This window comes from Choloepus didactylus, chromosome 5 (genome assembly GCF_015220235.1).
Source record: "Choloepus didactylus isolate mChoDid1 chromosome 5, mChoDid1.pri, whole genome shotgun sequence".
In the NCBI taxonomy this organism is placed as follows: Eukaryota; Metazoa; Chordata; class Mammalia; order Pilosa; family Megalonychidae; genus Choloepus; species Choloepus didactylus.
The window spans coordinates 162,185,993-162,209,155 of NC_051311.1; positions in this window are offsets into that span (position 1 = coordinate 162,185,993).

The window sequence follows — 23,163 nt, forward strand, 5'->3', positions numbered from 1 at the left end:
CCAAACTGAGTTTTCAGTAAGAGGATACCTTCCACATTCAACCCCCTGGACCCCAAATGCAAAAATACATTCATTCCATCACAATATAGATAAGTACAAAGTCTTATCAAAATCAGTTATAAGCGTGGATTGTCTTAAGGCAACATTCTCCTCTGTCTGTGCAACTTAGAACAAGTTATCTGCTTCCAATATACAAAGGAGGGACAGTCATAGGATAAATATTCCCATTGGCATTGGGAGAAACTGAAAGGAAAACAGGGATTATGGGACCAAAACAGTTCTTAAAACCCGCAGGGCAAACACCATTAGATTTCGAAGTCTGAGTGTCATTTACTGAATAACGTTTTATCCTTGGGCTTGAGAGAACAGGATTCCAACCCTTTCCAAGGGCCTTCATGGCAGCCTATTTCTCTCCTTATTCTGGGGTGAGTGTTCCAACAAATCCACATACCAGGGAGACCACCTTCTTCTCAGCCTCGAGCATCGGGTGCCACCCAAGCTTTGCATCTCCAGGGCAAAGACTCTCCATTCTCTGAACAGTGAGGTGGTGGCCAAACTCTCCCCAATCCCCAGGGAATGTGCCCCATCCTCTCTGAGGCCTACAGTGGCAGCACTCTTCCTGAGCATTGAGGCGGAAGGCCCACCCTCTGCCTCTGGGGCAAACTCACTCTTTGCACATGCATGGGTAGGTTGCTCTGCTTTCCTTGCCTGAGAACTTTTGGCTTCAGATCTTGGTTTCCATGGTTCTTCCTTCTCTGAAGTAAGTTTTCCCTCAATCTGTCCCTTTTCTGTCCCTTTTAGTCCAGACTGACAGTGGTTCCATTTATACAGGTCTTGCAAGAAATTTGTTGGCTTGGCATGCAGCATACAGGGGTCAAAACTGTCAGACAATAGGACTTCCCACAAATCCTTTCTGCATAACTCCATCTCCAATCCTGGCTTGTACTGAAATGGTTGGCTGATTCCAAGTTTTATTAAATCTTTGCTTTGGGCTGTAGCCTATGGGGTTTCACTTTCTAGAAGCCCAGAGTTTTTCAGACCATCAATTTTTTTGTTTCTTTGTACCCAGGATTTCAATTCTTAGCTTATCTCTTTCCTGTCACATTTTACTATAAGTTGCAAGGAGAAGCCAGGCTGCATTTTCCACTCTTAGTTTGCAGATCTCTTCAGCTAAGTATCCCAGCTCATTGCTTTCAAATTCTGCCTTCCATCTGACACCAGGACTCAATCTTGTCTAATTCCCTGCCACTTTAAAAGAAGGATTGCCTTTCTTCCAGTTGGCAATGACACATTCATCATTTCTGTCTAAGGCCTTGTTGGAAGCTCTAGGCCTTTTTTATCAAGTTCCTCACAATTCTTCCAGAATCTTCCCCTTACCCATCTAAAAAGCCATTCCTACATATTTGGTATTTGCAAACTCAGCAGCACCTCATTCTTGGTACCAATATCTGTTCCAGTTTGCTAACGCTGCCATTATGCAAAACACCAGAAATGGATTGACTTTTATAAAGGGGATTTATTTTATTAGGTTACAAATTTAAAGTTTTAAGACCATAAAAGTGTCCAAACTAAGAAACCAACAAGAGGATAACTTCACTGAGGAATGGTCGATGGATTCCAGAGCACCTCTGTCACCTGGGAAGGCACATGGCCAGTGTCTGCTGGTCCTTTGCACCTGGTTTGCATTTCAGAATGGCTTTCTCCAAAACATCTCTGGGCTTCTGTCTTCACGCCTCTCTCTTGGCTCCTGTATATCCTTTCTTCTTTCTCCCAGTGTGTTTCTCTCTAAGCATCAGGATATCCTCTCTTAGCTTCTTTGGGGCAAACTCTAGGCTTTGTGTCTTAGCTTAACATCTCCAAACATCCTTCTGTCTGCCTCTGCAAGCATCTCCAAGTGTCAGCAAGCAACTGTGTCAACCCTTGAGATCCCTTAAGTACTCCAATAAACTGATCAAGACCCACCCTGAATGGGCAGAGTCCACAGCTCCATGGAAATAACTCAATCAAAGTTCTCACAGTTGGGTGAGTCACATCTCCATGGAAACAGTCAATCAAAATTTTCCACACTAATCAAAAGATTTATACTTCTTCCCCCACAAGATTGCATTAAAGAATATGGCTTTTCTGGGAGACATAATATATCCAAACTGGCACAGTAATCATGTGGAAAACATAAGGAGCCATATTTTACCAAATACCTGTCAAATATTCCTCAAAACTTGGAAAGTCATAAGAAAAAGGAGTATCTGTAAAACTGTCACCACCAAGAAAAGTGTAAGGAAATTTGATGATTAAATGTAGTGTGGTATCCTGGGTGAGATTCCAGAACAGAAAAAAAGCTATTAGCTAAAAGCTAAGGATATCTGAATAAAACATGAACCTTAGTTCATAATAATACATCAATATTAGTTCATTAATTGTAGCAGATGTTCCCAGCTAATAAGATAAGATAGAAGAAACTAAGTGCAGGGTATATGAGAAAGAAAACTATCTTTGCAGTTTTTCTTTAAATTTAAAGCTATTGTTAAAAATAAAGTTCATTCTTTAAAAATTGATATGCTACCTAAAGCAGAGGGAGAGAGAGAGAGAAAAGAGAGAGTCAGAGAGAAAAAGACAGAGAGAGATGACAAAATAAAGGCACTTCCAGACAAACCAAAACTGAGAAAATTCATTGCTAGCAAACTGATTTTGTAAAAACACTGGAGGAATTTCTTCAGGTTGAAAACAAGTGACACCAGTAATTTGAATCCACATGAATAAACAAAGAATACCAGAAAAATGTAATTATATAGGTGATTATAAAAGGCAGTCTCACTACATGTATTTCCCCTTTTTGTCTTAACTGATTTGAAAAATAATTGTATACAATAATATGTATGTATTTGTATTATTATGGCCATAATATATAGAAATATATTATATTTGACAATTACAGCACACAAGGCAGGTGGGAACAAAGTTATATTAGACCAGGGAAACAATACCATATGTTAACTCAATTTCCATGGAAGTAATGAAGTGAGCCAGAAATGATAAATGAGAAGATTCATATTTCAATCTATATAAATATATGCTTTTTATCCTTTTACCTTTCAGTTCTTTGAAAAGGCATAAAGTTATATAAAATAAAAAATTAATGTATTGGTGAATTTATAAAATGTATGGACTTAATATGTGTAACAGTTATAGCCAAAATGAGGTGGGAGAACAATAGAACTATATAGGATAAAGTTTCTGTGTCATACTGGAATTAATTTTGTATCAACCTGGAGTAAAGTTTGATAAGTTAAAATGTATATTGTAAACCCTACACAAACCACTAAGAAAATATTTTTTAAAAGTTAGAAAATTATTTTAAAAATTGAGACACAATTGTGAGGGATGTGCAATATCCAGAGTGTCTTGACATGTGAGCATATACATCTCAGCCAAATGACTTTTGGAAAGCTTGACCAAGAAAAAAAAAAGAGAAGATTCAAATTATTAAAGACATAAGTTAGACAGGGGACATTACTACTAACCTTACAGAAATAAAAAGGATTATAAGGGAACAAGATGAACAATTGTTTGCCAACAAATTAGATAGCATAGATGAAATGGAAAATTCCTAGAAAGATACAACTTGCTGAAACTGACTCAAGAAGAAATAGAAAATATAAATAGACCTGTAAAAAGAGGCTAAATTAGTAATTTAAAAATTTCTGCAAAGAAAACCTCAGGTCCAGATGCTTCATTGATGAACTCTACCCAGCATTTAAAGAAAAATTAGTAGAAATTGTTCACAAACTCTTCCATTCTATTCTAACACATGAACCCAAGAGAAATACAAGCATACATATCCTCACAAAAACTTGTACATAAATGTACATGACAACACCATTTTTAACAGACAAAAAGTCAAAAGAACCCAAATGCCCATCAACTGATGAACAGATAAATATATTTACATTATATTTGTTTATCCATATATAATGTAATATATTTGGCCATGTAAAGGAATGAAGTACAGATACAGGCTACTACATAGTTAAAATATTATACTTGAAAGAAGTCAGCCATAAAAGACCACATACTGTATAATTCAATTTATATGAAATATCTAGTATGGCAAATCTATTTATAGAAAAAGTAGTTTTGTGGTTTACTAGGGTTTGGGTTTGAGGTTAGAGTGAATGGGATGGGACAGCAAAATAGTCTCAAATTAGAATTTGGTGATATTGCATTGCTCTGTGAATATACTAAAAACTCATTGAATTGTACATTTTAAATGTAGAAATTTTATTGCAGGTAAATATATGTAAATAAAACTGTTAAAGTATATGATATGTTATTATAGTGGTAAGTGCTAGCAAAAAAATAAAGTAGGTAAGAGGATATTGAATGCAGGGTATGGGCTTTCAACTTCAAATAATGTGTTCAGGAAGGTTACTTAAAAATGTGATATTTGGGCAAAAATCTGCAAAAAAAGGTGAGGAACAAAGCCATATAGTTTGACATTGACCACTGAGGATATTGTTTTGCCAACACTGAGGATATTGGCGCTTCAACAATAATAATTTTGAAGGAGAGATATAGTAAAATCTGGCTCCATTTGGTTTGGAAGATACTGGAAGAAGGATTTAACAAAACCTAATTTCTAAATGTTCCAATAAATTTTGCTCAAAATAGCAGCATAGAAATGTATATTAAAGGAAGGAAGTGAAGTCAGGAAGGTATTTTTTTAAGATGGTAAAAGCAAGTTTGTATTATTTTTGGCATGTTCGTGTAGAAAGAGAAATATTAGTTACAGAAGTAAGAGGGTACAAACGATAGAGCGGTGTTGTAGAGTTTGTGAGAGGGCATGGATCTAGTTTACAAGAAGAGAAGTCAGCTTTAGGATATTTACATAGGCTCTCAGAAGAGAAGGCAGTGTGTCCTGGCCCACAGAATTGGGTAAATGTGGAAATGGAGTTTAGGAGTTCAGTGAGAAAATGGCTCCTATTTTCTCACTGAAATGGAGAAAGTTCATCAGATGAGAGGGAGGTAAGAGGAGTTCGTTTAGAGTTTGGGGAAGAGAAGTGAAAGGTTGAGAATCATCTATGAATGTGGAGAATGAATGAAGTGAAGAGTTGAAGTCCCATTTGCATCCATAATCAAGGATTTAAATTCAAACTGCTTAGCATGTTCATCAGTCATTCACCAGACACTTCAGCTGCATGATCGCAATAGTGAAGTAAGAAAAATTTGGATTTAACCACAATGTTTGTGTAGCCGAATAAGTATTATGAAGCAGGAGGGGCAAAGTTATTGAGAGTGTGTGCATGGGGAGAATTCTAGTTATAGCTCATGGATTTTAGGCTGGGTGAGGAGGAATGTGAGAATGTGAAGGGAAAAGAATGAGTGAAGAAGTGGTAGGATCAACAGATTGTTGATAACTGTACTGTTGGAGTCATGGTGTTGGAGAGTGGGGGCTGGAAATCTCAAAGGGGATGGTCAGTTTCTGTGGAAGCTTGAAATTGAGATTTTGGAGAGGATGCAGATGCTGGGAATAACAAAATCTAAGGTGTAACCTTGAGGACATATACTTGAGCTAGTGTGTAGGACAAATAATTTGAGAGGTAGTCAGGGCACTGAGAAATCAAGGTTGTATAAGGATGTTGGCTATGGATATGAAAATATGAAGGATTATGAGATTGGCGAAAACTATGACAGGAATGATATTGAAAAGAATGATGTTGAACAAACAGCTCAAACTTTCAAAGATGATAGAATGCACTGGGGTTCAATAGACGACTGTCATTCAGCTGTGATTCTGCAGATCATGGTATGAAAACTCTCCCCGAGGCCAACCGTTTAACGATGCTTATGGAACATTATGGGGATTCCTTCCATGTGCAACAGGGATTGTATTTTAAAACAAAAAGAATAGCAAGATAGGCAGGGTTGGTTTCAGACTTTACAGATAGATGCTTGCCATTCAATACAGGCAGCCTGGAGCTAAAATGTAACTCTTTTTTCCTTTATTAGAGAAGTTGTGGGTTTACAGAACAATCAATACAGGATTCCTATATACCCTTCTATTATTAACACCTTGCATTGGTGTGGAATATTTTTTACAACCGATAATAGCGCATTTTTAGAACTGGACTATTAACTATAGTCCATAGTTTAACCTAGGGTTCATTGTTTGTGTAGTAGGGTACCATGGATTTTTTTAAAAAAATTATTCTGTTACCATATATACAACCAAACAATTCCCCTTTTAATCACATTCCAATACATATTTCAGTGCTATTAATTATGTTCACAATGTTGTGCTATAATATCCACCATTCATTACCAAAACTTTTCCATCCTTCCAAATAGGAACCTTGTACATTTTAAGCCTGGACTTCCCATTGCCTATCCCCACCCTATCCCTGGGTAACTTATGTTCTAGATTCTGACTCATGTTGAATGAAATAAAACAGACACAAAAGGACAGACATGGATTTGAAATAATATAACTGTTTTTTTATGTTAAATTTTAACATAAAAATGTGGTCTCAAATCTTTATATTATTACTGCTTGGTGTTTCTGAAGGGCACTAAAAAAACTTCTGAATCTTTTCTCTCAGTTTCCTAATTCCAGGTCCCACCTGGATATAGTTCATACCATGGAATTGCCCTAAATTTAGTTTCAGTATATTTTCCAGTGTCTTTTCATGATGTATGCATGGCTTTACATACTTTATGAAAGGCTTTTCTGTGTAAGGAAAAACTCTTTGTTGTCTTTGCACATGAAAAATGCCTTGGAAAGGCAGCAAAATCTTGCACGAAATCATTTCCCTGTGAAAATTCAGTAGATATTGTTGAATTTAATCTGATATTTTAACTAGTCCCAATTTTTTTTCTTTCATATAGCATGCCTTTAAAAAAAAATTGGTTGCCAGTGGAATATTCTTCAAATTTAAAGCAAGCCTGATATGTTAGGTATTAATTATTTTCCTAATGCTGTTAGAATATGGTGAAGGTTTTATTTATTTATTTATTTATTTATTTATTTATTTATTTATTTATTTATTACTGCAGAAAAATAGTCTGCTATTTTATCTTTTTTAAGTTTTTTCCAATTATCTTTAACTTGCATATGTTTTCTCTTTGACATTCCCATCATTTCCATATCTTTGACTTTTCTTTTTTATTCTATGAGAGATCTATATTATATTACAAAGAATAGAGAAGATTTGTTGTGGTTATTGAGAAGTTGTGATATGTCAGATACCAAGCTATGCACTTTAAGTATTTATTTACTCCTTTACCATTACCTCATGGAGACAAGAAGTACTTCATCTTATTTTGCAGATAAGGAAGCTGACTCAAAACATGGATAAATATCCTTTGGCAGATCACCCCATTAAAGAGAGGGGGGATTTGAGCCCAGCCCTTTGCCTTTAGAATCTGCACACTCACTGAATATACTGTTACTACTCTGTCCGGACCACCAAGAAACTGGTATTGATCAGAGTATTGCTCTTTCTGCCCACTAATATTTTCATTTTAGTTTACTTGCATTCCTGTCTTATCTTTACCAGCATCTTTTATATTTCAGCCTTCTTCTTAGCTCTGTGATACCTCGTCTTCCACCTTTTAGTATGTTGATGTTGGTTAAGTAAGTATATTTAGTATAGGTTAAGTTGATAAAAGCAATTTTTTTCTGTCTGTGTAATAAAGAATTCTTGGCTTTTCATTTTTCCATTTCTTCAGAGCAATCTTTTTAATTAATTCTATCTTAAGTCCTCACCCTGGTGGGACTCAAACTACATCACCCAAGGAACCATGGCAAGGAGGCTACCCAGGAAGGCTAGAGGCTTTAAGGAAACAGACACACTGAGGATACTTGAATGGCTTTGAAAAGTATCCTGTCTGACCTGAGCTTTCTATTTGCTGATTTTTTCTATTTTCTGTCCCCTGTTTTCACAAATAAACAATTAATACAAACATAAAATACAAAAAAAGACCCAAAACACTTAGTAGGTTTTAATTCCCTTTGGAATGCTGCTGCTTGTGGGACTGAAATGCTGCAGCGTAAAGCCATCTTTAATGATTTGTGCTCTGTGTAATTTGAACAAATTTGAACCCGCTTTCACCACCCAAGCAGGTTTGCTTTCCACTGTCATCTCTCTGACAGGGAAAAGCATTGCTGAGACCTATGAACATCAGAATTGTTTTAATTTGCCTAGGGATGTTGGAAAGTGGGGTACTGGGTTACTATTTGCAGATTAATGCATAGCATGCAACTACTTATTTCATAGCCTCAGGTTGTCCAAGGTCTACTGTTAACCACAGAATTCAGTCAAGTATGTTCTTTCCTGGTGTTACCTTCTTGTAAATCTCCTGATTCTGCATAGCTAAGGAGATGGTTTACAAAGGCAAACATGCCCGGCCAAATGGCTGTTTTATCTCTCAGAGCCAGTAAGAATTAAACTTGCGTTTGCAGCCAACCTCTGGCGAATCATTTACTCTTTCTGTCCTTCAGTTTCTTCATCTGCAATCCTCAGAAAATAATAGTGTGCTGTATATGGTTGTGGGGATAAAATGAGGAACTATTTCACAAGTGCCTGGCCTGGTGCTTAGCTTATGGAAATTCCAAGTAAGGGGAAGTGTTAGATTCCTTATCAAAAATTACAAATGTACTTGGCCATCTCTCTTTGGAGAGTCCACTGAAATAACTCAAAAGAAACTAAAAGAGAACCTAGTAGTGTGGGGCTCTGAGTTGCTTATCCAGTGAATCCAACATAAATAAAACAACCAAATTGCCAATAAAATTAATTTAAGATCATTCAGTCCTAAAACATAGATACATACCAATTAAACAAACTTGTTCTGTGGAGTCCTGTATACTTATTTGAATTTCATCTTTTCTAAGTATATGCATGCTAATTAGGTAAAGTTGCTTTAAAAATTTAATAATTCTTTCAAAATCATTGTGTGTCTGTTTTGGAGCTCCCTAGAGTGACTACGAAATTCGAGATATGACACAGTTGCTTCCTAATCCTGGAATTCTCTCTATTTAGCTACCACTGAATAATGACCAATATTTTCACACTGTGCTTTATAATTTACTAGGTAATTTTTAATTTAATTTTTGCAACATCCCTATAAGGTGCATATATGTATCCCTATTTTTCACATGAGAAAAAGTGAGACTTGGAGAATTCACGAGCTTTGCCAAGACTGTACAGTGGAGAGCCACAATTTAAGTTCAGTTCTGGTTCACTCCAAAAGCTATTCTCTTAAGCATATCATATTTCCTTTCATAAGTCAGTTAATTACACGTGTCAAATTTTTCTAAACACCTGCTTTTTATGTCATGTACTAGAATCAGCATACAAAATTTATCCATGGCAATTGGAAAAACATAAATATGTGGGACAGCTGGCTCCACGTGCTGGGAAGTGACCATAAATCTGGACTTCAGATGTTGAAGTTCAGGAAATCAAATTCTAAGCTAATTTACAGGTAACCAGTCTCTGGGTGGGTGGATCACGTAACAGAGTTGACAGCATCTGATTCACATACCTCATTGCCAATTCAAGAATGTGCAATGGAAATTTTTGTCTTTCTGTGGGCACCAACCCCCTTTCTTTACATGGGACACTTCTTTGTACTTAAGTCCACATGGGATACCAAGACTGCTATGCAAAGGTAGTTTGATGAGTTTGGTATCTGAACAAAGAGTTCTGCCTTCCCTCAAAACATATTTCTGCAAATCTGTCCCAGCAAACTTTTTCTAATATTTCGGGAAAGAATTAGAGTTGATTGTTTACAGTCCCTGTTGTTTAAATACTGACTAATTAAAAGTTTGGGAAATGTGGGTATAAACAAAATTAACTAGGATTATTTCATTGAAAAATTTATAGAGGCAATTAGAAAAACAAAGACAAATAATGTCTAATGTTTACCAAGTGGTCCAGGCATAATTCTAAACATTAGTATGACTTACCTACCTCATTTCATCCTTATTACAACCCTGGATTATATTCATTTTATTAGCAAAAAAACTGAGGTTGAATGACATTAAATGATTTTCTCACATCACACACTTACCAGGAGACAAAAATTTGAAACCTGGCAGTAAATACAAGAGTTCTTAATCTTAATTTCTACATGGTTTCTTTCCAAGGATGGAGTTAACAATAGGAAAATAAAGACTGTTCAGGGAGGAAACCCTTTCTCTCTCTTTGCCTTTGTGTCTCTAGATTTATCTATCTGTCAGTGTTTCTGTTATCATAAAGGCAAGCAGGTGTTTCTGTCTACCATTTTCCATGATGGACTTTAGTTAAGTAATAGAAGACAACAGGCTATAAAGATGGTTTTCAAGGAAGTGTGAAAGCCTGCAAAGAGATAAAAACATGAAGGAGAACTTTGAAGGGAAGGCAAATGTTGGAGCTTTGGTATCTCTGTAGAAGTTGGCACACTGGGAGATGTTAGTCAAAAAGAAGTGTTAGTAGAGATAAAGCTCATGGCTTACCCCTGGACACACATCAGAATCTTGAAGTAATTTTGGCTCAGGAAATATGTTCACTTAGTTGATCTGGATGTCATGGATGAATAGAATGGAAGTAATTTTTGCATGGCAGAAAGGAATTATGGTAAACTCTGTGACCAGTTGAGAGCAGGAGTGAGACCCTCATCTCCTGGTCTGCATGGAGCTGTGGGGACACTGTGTGGTTGGCATGTATAGGTGGGAAAGTCTTGTTGGAGCATTCAGCTTGGTTCTCCTCAGGAAGAAACATCTCTAGAGGCAAATGAAACTTTCCTCTTGGATATAGTAAGTGGAATAAGCCATTTTTTCCCTCAATAATTTTCCTATTCAATATACACAAGTTCTATACTCTTTTGAGTCAGAACTACACTAGGGTAAGGCATCATAGGGTGAGGAGGGTAAATATAGTGCTGTGGTGGATTGAAACGTGTACCCCAGTTTGGACGTGTTCTTGGTCTTTGTCCCCATTCTGAAGGTGTGACCCATTGTAAATGAGATCTCTTCAAGATGTGACTTCAGTTAAGCTGTGGCCCCACTGAATCAGGTTGGGCTTTAATCGGATGACTGGAGTCCTTGATAAAGAGTGAAAGTCAGATGGAGATCAAGCCATGGGAGAATCAAGAAGCCAGAAGTCAACAATACCCAGAAGAGAAAGGAGAAGATGCCACCATGAGTATTGGCATGTGATGGAAAAGCCACAGAACTCCAAAGACTGCCAACCAGGCAGAAGATACAGACCCTGGGAGGAAGTGAACCTTCCAGCCTCTGAAACTGTGAGCCAGTAAATTCCTGTTGCTAAGCAACTTATCATATGGTATTTGTTTAAGCCATCAGGAAATTGAAACAGGTGTGTCCTAGAGAAAGTGGGAGTGAAATTGGTTAAGAGGGAGAGGGAAGGGAAAAAGGGAAGAGAGAGAGGAAAGGAGGCAGTAAGGGAAAGACTATTTAGTTCATTAACATTTTGGCAGATGTTTAGAATATCACATTTCACACTATTCAATTTTTAAACAAGCTTATTTATTTAACCCCCTCCCCATTTTTCTATATATTAAATATTTAGGAAATATTTAGAAATAAGGAATTTAGAAATCCTTTAAAAAGGGGATATTATTACTATTGACTATTTTTACCCCTGGATAATGGGTTTGATAGGTTTTTGTAAGGTGGGGTTGAAGTGTCTTTTCAGTTTTTACTTTATACACTTTTCTGTGTTTGCAACACTTTTACAACTAGCTTATATCATCTTAAAGTGTAGAAGAAATAAAAAGAACACAGACTTCTCAGTCTTCTTGTGGAATACTAAACATAATGTAACTTTCTGTTAATGACTCAAAAGCATACTTTTGAGCAGGATCCCTGAGCACAGCTGAAATGCACAAATACCTTTCCAGGTTGGCAGTATGTGCAAAATAGCCCAGGCCACTAAGCTAGTGTAATTCTCATAGCATCTTTACAAATGCCATATGTTTTTCACTGTAATGGAATAAGACTGTTTAAAGTATTTACAAAAAATGTGCTTATAAAAGTTGTGCTTAATGCTTATCTAAACAACACCTAATTTTTTAAAAATAAAATATGAAATGCCTCAGAGATTCCATAAGGTATTTTATAGCTTAATATTGACTGAAGAAGAATCCTGTTTCACATTGTGTATTCTTATTTACACTATTTGGAGATTTCATTATAGTAATACATTTCCTTTTGCAAATGTCAGGAGGTAAATGGTTGGTTTTCTTTCCATTGGTAAAAGTCGATGGAAAGTCAACGTCCCCATGTATGGATTTAACATTCTGTACAAAATGGGGGCGAGTTCTTTAAATAAAATTCTACAACCATGCAAGGGAAATAATAAAGATATAAACACATGAAAAATAATAACCTTTTATGTTAAAATATTTGTCCCATGGTATTTCTAGGCATTGTACCTGTGTCCCCCAGGAATAGAAATTCCCAGATGGAAGAGATCCTTAGAAAGCTGAGTCAAGTTACTTTCTCCTTTCTCAACACAGAGATCAAAATGTAATTCCCATGACTTGATATATTTTTTGCACTCTCTTTTATATGATGGCTCTCTATTTTTAAGGTTTCTGTTAACTTTGTGATTCATTTAAATAAGTGTTGGCAGTGGTTTTGAACACCTACCATTGATGGACTCTGATTGAAAACTCAATTTCGTTATGGATGCAGGCAAATTTCTTTGCCACGGGAATAGCTGCAAGGTAAATTTTTATAGCTCTTCCATATTTAGACTATTCAAATTATTTCAATTATATGAAACTACTTATCTTCTCTGTGCCTTAGTTTCCTCATAAGAAACTAATAATAATAATGCCAACCTTTTAGGCTTTTGTGGGAATTTAAAGAGTTAACATAATTCAAGAGCTATAAACAGTACCCAGGATTTAAGCACTTAATAAATGTTGAGTATTATTACAATTAATGTATAATTTTTCCCCCTCCATTTTATGTCAAACTTCTGGCAAATTATTAAGATGAGAAGATACAGTAAAAGAAAATTTAGATATTCCGTTTTCCTCATATCAATTGAGCATCTAAAACTCATAATCAGTGTATTTAGAAAAAAGAAGCAGTCCTAAGATCATTTGAAAAACTCATTTTAAGTTGCCCTAAAGAGATAGGAAAATGGCAAAATGAGCATTGGTAAACCATCACTGAAGGTAAATTCAGAAATTCTTAAGTTGAGAAATGATCAAATAGTAGATAATCAAAATGGAACCCACATTTTGTCCCTTCACTACTTCTTATTTTTATTGACTCTAGTTACTATATCTTAGAGAGTCCATTCAGCCATAATTTATCTACCATTCTCATCTCCCAAATATTTGGAAACTTTGGGAATATTTAATAATTTTTTTTATTCCCCTAATATTTACTTTTCAGTGAATTTGCTCATCTATGGATTTAGCAATACAAACTAAGCCCAGACTTGCTATTTACTAAATGCTGCAGAAAATTATTGCTTGGCATTTGATATTTATTTATCTTTATCTTTGTACATCATTTGTATCTCAGAACTACTTACGATCTGGTGTCCTAAATACCTAATGTCCAGTAATAACATAAAATTGAATAAAGAACATATATTGTACTAGCATAATTATTCTCTGCTGCCTCATTATAAACCTTTACCTGTGAAAGAATTATTTAGAGTCACTGCTTATTTTTGCATGTTGACATTTGGAAAAATCATAGTGTAGTGGAGTTCCAGTTGTGGAATTCAAAGTTGCCTTTCTATTTATAGAAATTATGGAAGTAATGGTAGACAGTGAAGATGCTTTATAGTTAGGACTGTCATTCCTATTATTAGGATTCTAATAAATGATTAGGAAGAATATGTGAATTGCCTTAGCATGTAAATGCCATCCATATATTCTACAATATTACATGCTAATTTTATGATCAAGCTTAGGTCAGAATGGTACTCTTGATAAAAGAGGGATTTAGCACTACTTATAGAATCTCTATTAGAACTTTCCAACACTGAAGTTTACAGCACATGTTCTCAGACTAATGGTGGATGCATTGTAAAGGTGATGATAGAAAGAAAAGAATGAAAATTGGTATGAAAAAGATCAGGGCAAGATTTCTCAAACCTTATTCCCTCATTCATTCATTCACTCATAATTTAATAGATTTGTGCTTGGTTTTCTCCTCATCACGTAAGGAAATCTTTTCATGGAAAACAAATCCTTTCATGGAAAACAAATGCAAAATTGTACAAAAATGTCTATCTGGTAAATCTGTTAAATCCAGAAAGGGGAGTCTCATGTTTGGCACCATTTTCTCTTCTAGACAACTGCCAATTTTGAACTTGCTGCTTAGGAGACTGAGAAGCTGAGCAGAGCTTTTGGTTGACTCACAGGGCTGCAGGGCTGGATAAACTTTGGAGGTCAGTGTCTTCCAAAGTGAAGAAGCCTGTTGGCCAGCAAACTTTCATTAGAGATCCTGAAGGGCATCCCTCAGAAGGAAGAGAAAATACAAAATTGACCAGCCCTGTCAAAGAATGGAGCCCAGCTTTGAATAATCCCGTTTCCTGATCAGTTAAGGTGATCTAGAATTTCCAGTGCCCACAGTCAAACTGCATACCTAAATCAAAAAGGAATTTCTCCTTGAAGAAAGATAACCTCATTGAGATCCTCAAATTATGTGTAGATTTTTTCATTAGTAATTTCTAATACTAAATTAAGAAAAACAGGAATATGAGAAGAAGACAATGCTAGAGCAAAACACAAGAGAAGAAATAAAGAGTACAAAATGATGCACAGGAGATTTAGATAAGGATTTAATCAAAGATACCCTTTAAAAATTGATTCATGGGTTTTAAGAATCAAAGAGTAATGGAAAAATTAGGAATGGAACAGGAATATTTTTTAAAAAGAATCAAATGAAAATTCATGGTCCAAGAACATCTGAAATTAAAAACTCAATGAGTTTTACAGCAGGTTAGACATAACATGAAAGTTCAGAAGAAAATAGACAGAATGAAGCACTGGGAGACAATGGATGAAAATATATGACTGTAAGAGATACAAAGATAAAGTGGATATATCTAATGTATGTAAAATTGAGGCTCCAGAAAGATGGGAGGTGGAAAATGGGCAAAAAGCAATTTTCCAAAACTGGTAAAAGACATCAAGCCACAGATTTAAGAAGCACCAAACAATCCAAACTGTATATACATAAAGAAACCCTATCTATGCACCTCATGTAAAAACTGCTGAAAATCAAAGATGAAGACCAAGAGAAATAGTAAAAGCAGCCAGAGGAAAATGACATTAAAAAAAAAAAAGGTAATAAAAGTGGCAATTTACTTCTTAGTAGAAATAATGGAAGCCAGATTACAAAAAAAAAAAAAAAAAAAAAAAAAAAAGAAAAGAAATAAAAAAAAAAGTCTTCCAATTTCTGGAAGCAATTATTTGCCGATCTAGATTTCTATATGTAGTGTATAAAAATTGGTGGTAAAATATATCTATGCACATGTTATCAAAGCTGAGAAAGCTGAGAAAATTAATTGCCTGTCTACATCAACTAAAAGCAATAGTATGAGTGATGTCAGCATACATGGATGAGTAAGGGACTCTATAGTTTGGAGTAGAATTGGACTGAGAGGGTGAGCTGGGGGGGGAGGGATGGTTCTCGCACATGAGGTCAGCAGCATCCAAAGCCCAGATTTCTTACTAAGTCGAGAGAATATTGAAGGATTTTACAAAGAGGAGTGATGCAACTTGAGTTTTGTTTTAAAAAACATTGACTTGCATAGACTGTGGGAAGCTGGGAAATCAGTAACAGTGCATAGCTTGTCTAGGCTGTTGTTGTTGGAGGTTACAGAAAGAGTTAGAATTCAGGATGTATTTAAATAGTAGAGATAAATTGTCTTGTTGCCAACTGGATGCAGGATATGAGACTGAGAGAAATCAAGGAGTTTTTCTAGGTTTTTTGGCAGGAGCAGGGGCTGAACATCTGGACAATGCTGGTACTTTCTCCCTGAGACTGAGAAGATATAGAAATTTTCACTGATGTACAGAACACTGGAACAATCTAGAATCCAATGTTGGAGAGTTTACTTTGAGATAGTTATCAAGCACTCAGGTGGAAAGAACAGGATAGGCTTGGGCTCGACAAAGAAAATTGGGGATCATCAGCATACTATTTATAAGAAACATGTCATATTCCTGACTGTCCAGATAATATTTTAAATATTTGATTATGGTAAGTGCAACAAGATCGTTGTAGGAAGGTAGATAAATGCAGCTAAGCACAAAAGAAAAAATAGAAATAATCTAGCTGATTTTTTTCCAAAAAGTAAATAATTTTCAAACATAAATGCCTTGTTATTAATTTTAAATATTTTTACTTTAAAATCAAACCATTCGATTCCTTATTGTATCTATCTACTTTTCTGTCATCTATGTATGTATGTATGTATTTATCTATGTATGTATCTGTCCATGATCTATGTATGTATGTATGTATGTGTCTATTATCTATCTGTCAATCATCTAGGTATGCATGTATGTATCCGTTATGTATGTATGTATTATCTACGTGTGTATCTATCAATCATCTATGTATCTATCAATCATCTACGTGTGTATGTATCTATCGATCCTCTATGTATGTATGCATGTATGTATGTATGTGTCTATCATCTATGTATGTACGTAGCTATCATCTATCCTACCTATTGATTCTATTTCTTTCTTTTGAAGTAATCACACAATTACAAAAATTGCAAGACAGTACACACTCCATTTTTTCTAAGCTGTATGAAGATAAGTTTCTGACCCAATGCCCTATACTCGTATTAATTTCCTAGGGCTACTGTAGCAAATTACCACAAATTTGTTGGCTAAAAGCAGTAATATATTCTTCCACAGCTCTGGAAGCTAGAAGTCCAAAATCAAGGTATTGGAAGAGCTGTATGCCTTGCGGAGCCTCTAGGGGAAAATTCTCCCTTATCTTTTCCTAGTTTCCAGACAACCAGCAGAAAATTGGTGCTACTTGGCTTTGGACTGGATCACTTTAATCACTGCCTCTGTCTTCACCTGGCCTTCTTTTCTGTGTCTCTGGGTATAGATAATTTTCTCCTGTGTCTTACAAAGATACCAGTCATTGGATTGAGGGCACACCCTAAATATAGGATGATTTAATCTCAAGATCCTTATGAATTATATCTGCAAAGACCTTACTTTCAAATAAGGTCACATTCTGAGGTTCTGAGTGGACATGAATTTAGGGAACACTATTCAATATACTACACCTCTGAATACTTTTGTGTGTATTTCCTGCAAAAAAACAAGTATTTTCCTACACGTGGAAAATACAATAATCAAAATGATAAAATCAACATTAATACATTACATCTATCTAATTATCAGAAAATTTTTATTTTCACCAATTTTCCCATAGAGTATAAAGATCCAATTCAGAATCACATAGTGAATTTAGTTGCCATGTCTCTTTTTTTTGGTTTTTAATCAAAGTCTTTCCTCGACTTCCATAACTGACATTTTTGAAGATTACAGGCAAGTGATTTTGCAGAATGTCCCTCAAATTGGGTTTGTCATGATCAGATCAAGGTTCTGCCTCTTTTGCAGGAATATCTAAAAGGTCTTGTATATTCTTATCCTATTGGGTGATACATGATTTCAACTAATCACATAATTGGTGATGTTAACTTGGATCACCTTATTGAAGTGATAAGGTCATGTCTTCCAGGTATCTTCCTTAGTTACATTTTATAAGTAATAAGTATTTTATGGTAATGTATTTTGAAATTATGAAAATATCTCATTCATCATCAAACTTTCAATTTATACATTCACTTATTTATATCAGTATTAATGCTTGATTTCTTAGTTTATTCTTTGGGTTATACTCTGTTACTGTCATTACTTTGATGCTAAAATTGTCCCTAGTTTTCCCAGTGCCAACCTTCTCAAGTTCCTTGTTTTTTTTTGAATATTGCCATAATAGCTGAGCACTTCCTTGCTTTTAGTACAACAGATTCAATCCTTTTGTGAAATTTCCCTGCCCCTGACCTGGAATCAGCCATTTTCCCGGGTTCAACAGTTAAAGTTAGTGAAAAATGGTATTTGGAAGCCAAAATCTGGATGCTAGATATGCTGAATGCTACTGGGATGTTGATATTCTGATACACACATGCATACACACACAATTGCATCTACATTTATTTCAATATTTGTCTCACTGTATATCTCTCCATAACTCTCTTTCTGATCATATCTATCTAATCTACTCTATATCTATCTTTTATCTATATATCGACTATTTCACTAACTTTCCATCATCTTTCTATCATCCATCAATCATGTATCTATACTGAGAAACCACAAGTTCTCACAAATACTTTCAGCCATACCATAATATATGACTCCCTGCTAACAATACTTACTTCACTCCCATGGGATAAAATGACCATAATGGACTATCTCCTGCCTATTTGCCCACCAGAGCCAGTGTGAGGTCTGGAACTCTGTGTTGGGCCTCCTCCCTTCCTCTGTAGATGACACTGACATCCTGAGAGTCATCTATTACCTAACTCTGGACCATCCCACAAGGACTGAGTCCTCATTGTCTCACTTGGGCTCCAACACCCCGTAACAGGTCACCCTGAAAAATGAACACCAAATCCTGTTTCATTCTGAAATCCCATGCCAGGATGTGTCCATATATGGATACCTTCTTTATCCCACTGGAGTTCTGATTCTCTGCATTGGACCATCCACCCTCTGAATGGATGTCATTCATGTTCTGATTGGGACACCTTCATTACCCCTCTGGATCTGTGACTCTCCATGCCAGGTACTCCCCTCTCAGCACATGCATGCTTCTCTTGGAGTCTAGCACCTCACAGCAGACTACATCTCCACTGATCATTGCCCTACTTTGCTTGGCCTTTGACATCACTTACCAGGCTATTCAACTGATAGATGCCATCTTCATCCTGCTGGGGCTCAGATATGCTGCTCCGAGGTGCTGGCACATCTGTGGACACCATTCATACCTGCACGGGCTCTAACACCTCCACCTGTATGCCTTCTCACCTCTCCAGGACTTCTCATGCCCGGCTTTACCCCCATCCCTGCATGAGTGATCTCCTCGCCTCTCTGGGGATTGGATACATAAGTCAGACCACACCTCTGAAAGGATGTTTTCTTCACTGTGCTTGTGCTCTCAAACCTCAAGGGGGCCTCACCTGTGCATTTACACCCTGTCACTCACTTGGGCTGTGATATCCCTCACCAGGCAGCCCTCCCACATACACACCCTCCTCAGTGTATTCAACAGGAAACTCTCCTACGTGGGTGTCCTCTGCACCCCACTCAACTTTGATCCCCAGAGACTACAAACTCTCCTACATGGGTGTCCCCATAAGGGTGCCCCATGTACCCTATTTGGCTCTTACAGAGAATACCCCCTATCTTTTGAGAAGCCTTTCCATTTTGGAGAAATCATCCTCCATGATTCTGGTTTCTCTAACAGAGGAGGTGACATTCTGATGCCTAGCCTCTCTGGTCACTGGGATGTAAGCATTGAACAAGCCCTCACCAGTCTTGTGCTCTCCTAGAAACTTGCATGTGCGAAATGTGAGCACACAGGCTTTGTGGGGAGACTCCATTTTTATAGTGTGTGTTTGGGCTGTGGTGGGACACCTGGCTTCTGGTGGTGGCTGCAGTGGATACAGCGTCCCAGTGGCCACGATGCCCAGTGGCTGCTGGAGCTTTGGTAAAGAAGCAAAGAGTCATACATATTTGGGAGGAGTGGCAGGACCACTGTTCCATCATCAAGCCAGCTCTGCAGCTTGGCTTTGAGCATCCTTCCTGAATATGGTTCTCCAGTTCTCCCAGATATTCGATAATCTGCAATATCATTTCTTCCTAATCAGCCCTGGACAACTTCTGCATATTGCAACTGATCATCTTTCTTATCCATAGAGGTATTTAAATGGCTAAGACTGGGAAAGATTACAAAATAAGGGAGAAAAAGAGATAGAGATAGAGATAGAGAGCTAGAGATAGATACATATAGAGAGAAGAATGAATTAGAAAGACTGCATATCTTGTCAACAATTTTGGTGCATATTTAAATATTCATGCAGATCAAGTCCCTCCCCCACCTCCCTAAGAGCATTTAGCAAATCCCCAGCATCCTTCAGAGAGAGTCAAATCAACTGGCTCTTAACTACTTTCCTGCTCTCATTTCTCACTAGGTACTTTTCACGAATTCCACATTCCAGTTACATTAGTTTTTTTAAATACCTCTCCAAATTTTACTGCCTCCTTCACTCATGCTCCTTCCTCAACATGGCCAAATCAAGAGACACTTTCTATGAAGCCTACTTTCTCTCCATTTGGGATTTACTACACCCTCCCATAAACTTTCACAGGCATCTTGTGTACATCAGTTGTTTACATATTTATTTCATGAATTCCTTGAGGCCTTGCATCTTATTTATTGTTATGTACTTGAAACATTTAACAGAATTGCTAGGCTCAGTGAATGCTCCACTGATGTCTGCTTCCTTCATTAGACAAAAGAGAATGTTGAAAAAAATGCCTTCTGGTGGAAACAAGACATGCGTTCATAAAAAGCAAAGTCAATAGGAAACAGCAAAGATAACTTACTCATGCAGTAATAATCATGTACCAAGGATATATTACAAGTGTTTTGCACCATGAGAAAGGAGGGAGTCTATTTAGTAAGTATTATTAAGCACTTACTCTGTACCAGAAACAATGCCAGGAATTAATTCAGTCATGATCCCTGCCCCCATGAAACATGATGGGAGAAATTAATCAATCATTCAATGGGTGCTTATTGAGCACCAATCGATAAGGATGTGGTAGGGTTAGAACCTCTCCCCTCAGAGAGTTTATAGTATTATGGTTTAAAGAGTAATGATTGATATGTGCTTCATAGCAGAGATTAGATTTATGATGGCCTCAGTATGTTTGGAAGAAGCATAAGGAGGGCTTTTTTAAAGACTCAGAAAGAACCAAGTCAGTACTTAAGATGCTGTTAGAGAACGAGGAAGATCAAAACCCACTTTCGTTGGCATTTACATGTGGTGTGTTGGGCTGATTATTGGTCAGGTGTTAAAAAGGAGGGGCATATGATTGTGGAAGGGCTTAAATGAAAGCCCACAACTTGACCACATGGGACAATGGATCATGGTAGAATCTGGGATCTAAAAGGGACAAGATAGATAAAGCAGTGTTTTATGGACAAAAGTCTTATGTGCTTTTCATTTTTTGGTTTTTGAATGGCTGCATAGGTGAAGAGTCTTTCATGTACAGACATTAGTTGGGACATCATGACTCATGAGAACTTATTCAAGACAAATAAAATCATAACTCTTGAAAACACATTTTGACTAGTTCTAAGGTATGACTGTCAAACCTGAGTGGAATAACCCTGGTAGATGGCAAGATCTTAGAAGCTAAAGGTGTAAGAAGCTTAGGAATATATGGATCTGGACTCTACTTTGTGAGGTTAGGAAGGCCTTCAGGAAGAAGTTGAAATTCTTTAGCATGTTATGGTAGTCCCCTATGGTCAGTTCCCTTTTGTCTCTCCTGCCCTATCTTTCATTGCAGCAGAGATTGTATTCTAAGTTTTAACCATGCCCAATTTTCTTAGTTCCCCAAGGTCACCTTGTTATTTTTCACCCTGGAACCTCTGGCCACACCTCTCCAGAGATGTTTTTGTTTGTTTGTTTTTCAATATGCATAGTCACTCCCCTCCCATTCTCCCCCATTTCATAACCATGAAACTCCTACAGGACATTTAAACTAAGTTTTGGGAAAACAGTCTTTCTAAAGCCTTTTCTGATATTCAAGAGAAGAATTAATGACCGCTCAATTTGTAGTCATTTTTACCCTATATTGAATTGTGATATTCTGTTGCACTTATTTGTTGATATATTCTCATGGCTTCTTAAGACTATGACATCAAGGATAAGTATATTTTCATTATATGCATTTTTATATCCCCAACACTTAGCATAATGCTTGGACAAATGGAAATCTTTTTGTTGTCGTTGTCTTTGTTGTGCTTGTGGTATAAAAGAATGAACGAGTCCCAGCTTGGATGATCAAAGCTTTTTTCTTTTCTTTTTAAATGGATTTAATTTTTTAGAACATTTTTAGTTTTACAAAAAAATTTCCCAGAAAGTAGTATGTTCCTATATACTGTCTCCTCACCTGTCCCACTCTGCATAGAGTTTCCACTATTATTAACAAACTACAGTAATGTAGTACATTTGTTACAGTTGATGAACCAATAATGATACATTACTGTTAATTAAATCCATAATTTATATAAGGGCTTACTCCTGTGTGTTAAAGTCCTATGAGACAAATGACAAATGCATAGTGTCATGTATTCCCCATTACAATATCACACAAAATAGTTTCATTGCCTTAAAAATCTCTGTGCTCTGTCTTTTCAAGCCTCCTGCAGGGTTCAGGGGTTGACCTGAACCCCTGTAAACCAATGACCTTCTTTCTGTATCTACAGCTTTGCCTTTTCTGCAATGTCATTTTGTTGGAATCATACAGTATGGAGCCTTTTCAGACTCACCTCTTTCACCAGTGAATATACATTTTGGATTCCTCCATGTCTTTCCATGGCTTGTTAGTTCAGTTCTTTTTATCTCTGAAGAATATTACATTGTGTGGATGTACTACATTTTCTTCGTCCATTCACCGTTTGGAGGACATCTTGGTTTCTTCCATTTTTCTGGAGCTTATGGATAATGCTCCTAGAAATATTTGTGTGCAGGTTTTCTACAGAAAATCAATTGCTTTTGAGTTGGACAAAGTACAGACTTCCTAGATGATGTCTGTAGAATTTCATGGGCTCAGTAGAATTCCAGTCCTTTGAGGATTTTTACTGATCTTTTGGAGAATAGAATTGGGCATGCAATATGACTTACACACTTCAATAATATCTCACTTTGGAGAGAAAAACAACATCACCAATTATATTGCTTGAATATCTTGATTTACAAGTCACCTTTGGTTCAACACACATTTTGAAAACAATGACCTCTGAAAAAGTTTACAGGAAAGTGTATAATTTCAGGGAAAAAATGATACTCTATTTTTGGAGGA